Genomic DNA, 2,437 nt, shown 5'->3' with positions numbered 1-2,437 from the left:
TTCCGTGCACTACATGATATAAGATTTGGTCCAAAGAAAATAGCAAAGCCCCCTGTTGATCTTCTATCATCAGGACAACCTGCCGAATCAGCATCAGAGAATGCACTCACCAAAGTTGATGTTGACCTTGTGACTTTCAAACCTATACTCATAGTACCTCTCAGATATCTCAAGATCCTTTTTACTGTTGTCCAGTGTGCAAGAGTAGGGGTATGCAAGAACTGACATACTTTATTGATAGGAAAAGATATATCAGGTCTTGTAAGTGTTAGATATTGCAAGGCACCTACCACACTTCTATAGTTTGTAGATTCTTCAGCACTTAAAGGCTCACCTTCTTCCTTAGCTAGTTTTTCAGAAGTTGAGAGAGGCATATTTGAAATCTTGCAATTCATCATACCTGCTCGTTTTAACACATCTGACACATACTTTTCTTGACTCAAGACTATGCCATCTTTAACCTTCTTTACTTCTATCCCCAAGAAATAATGCAAATCATCAAGATCTTTAAGAGCAAAGTCTCTCCTTAGATCTTCAAGCAATGCCTTAGTTGCATCCTGTGATGAACTTGCAACAATATATCATCAACATATACTAACATCAAAATGGTGATTTTTCCTTTTCTGTAAAAGGACAGTGATGTGTCAGCTTTGGATGGCTGAAAACCAAGACTTTGGAGTTTCTCACTCAGCCTAGAGTACCATGCTTTGGGTGCTTGTTTTAAACCATATAAAGCTTTATCAAGCATGCACACATAATGATGCTTATCTTTTACCTCATACCCAGGTGGTTGCTTCATATATGCTTCCTCCTCTAGAACGCCATGAAGGAACGCATTCTGCAAATCGAATTGATGAAGACTCCAATTGTTTGATACTGCAATAGAGAGAACAAGTCTGACAGTAGCTGCTTTCACAACTGGGCTAAAGGTATCCTCATAGTCTATGACATACCTTTGCTTAAAACCCTTTGCAGCTAGTCTAGCTTTGTATCTATCTATTTCTCCATCTGCTCTTCTTTTGATTCTATAAACCCATTTACAATCAATTATATTTCTAACTTTTGCTGGAGGAACTAAATGCCATGTTCTGCTTTTCATAGGAGCATTATATTCCTCATCCATTGCATTTTTCCAATCGTTATGTTCTGAAGCTTCTACCAAGTTGTATGGTTCTACTGTAGCAGCAAGACCAACAAACCGTACCTTATCATACCTGACCGTACCATCCGTATGTATTTTTGGTGTCGAGATACCATGTTGTGACCTTGTTCTCTGTGTGGGTGCAGAAATAACTGCAGAGTCCTCCGCCACAGAAGATCCATCCATGCTCGATGCAGGCGCAGGAGCAGCCGATCCAGATGCACCGGATCCAACGCGGATGCTGTCGCGTCATGTTGCGCGCCTGATTGGCCGACACGAGGAGCGAGGCGGATCTTGCTCCCCGCCCGTGACGTGCCTGGCTGGTCAGCCCGAATGCCTAAAGGAGACCACGCCATTTGGCGGCTCGAGAGAGGCGCGTGACTCGCTCTGGGTCCATCGGGCGAGGAGTGCACTTCCAGGCCCCTCCTTGCGGGCCCGCGGCTGGACGCGTGGGACGTCGCGGATGGCTCGCCTCCTCCCGAGGTGGAAACTAAGCCGCCGGTGCTGGCTGGCGCGTCAGACGAGGGGGAATCATCCCCGGGATCGCTGCTGTCAAGATCAGCTACAACACCTGAATCTGCATTGTGTTCCGCGAGTGTCTGCTGCATAAAATCATGATATACAACGGGATTTCCACCAAAATTGACAGCAGGATTTTTATGAAGATTATGAAGATTAACTGAAGGATCAGTTGTTTGTTCCTCCGTTCTTGCAGACACCGCCACGACCTTGGCCACGGCCATCGCCCCCGTTGCCTCGGTCGGCTCCATAGCGACCACCGTTGCCACCACGGCCTCCGCCATGGTTGGGTCCGCCACGCCCTCCATGGGAGACGGCGTTGGCAGAGGAGTGAGAGGACTGGCCGCCACCGTCAAACATGGCCAGCCTACTTTCATAGTTGATGAGCTGCGAATAAAGCTCGCTCACCTTGATGGACTCAGTTTGGGCACAGATGGTAGAGACAAAGGACATGTAGTCGAAGTCGAGTCCCGCAAGGATGTAGGACACCATGTCCTCGTCGGTGAGGGGCTTCCCGGCAGATGCCATCTCATCTCCGAGCGATTTCATGTGCTCGATGTACTCGACCACCGTCGGGTTTTCCTTCTTCGTCATGGAGAGGGCAATCCTCGTATTGACGATGTGCGCCTGAGTCTGGGAGATAAAGATCTCCATGATGGCGACCCATGCTTCGGCCGCCGTGTTGCAGTGTGCCACCTGGATCATAACGGGTGCTGAGATAATTTAGTTGAAGATGAATCTCAGCACCTGGGAATCTCGGGCCCTGTCGATGTCGTA

General features: G+C 47.8%; 1 pseudogene; it reads right to left on the bottom strand.

Moving 5' to 3' along the window:
- Positions 1 to 2,031: 2,031 nt before the first annotated feature.
- On the bottom strand, positions 2,032 to 2,170 carry LOC123171746 (uncharacterized; annotated as a pseudogene).
- Positions 2,171 to 2,437: the final 267 nt, after the last annotated feature.

Source organism: Triticum aestivum, chromosome 7D, assembly GCF_018294505.1.
Source record: "Triticum aestivum cultivar Chinese Spring chromosome 7D, IWGSC CS RefSeq v2.1, whole genome shotgun sequence".
Taxonomy (NCBI): domain Eukaryota; kingdom Viridiplantae; phylum Streptophyta; class Magnoliopsida; order Poales; family Poaceae; genus Triticum; species Triticum aestivum.
This window is presented reverse-complemented; position numbering and strand designations above follow the sequence as displayed.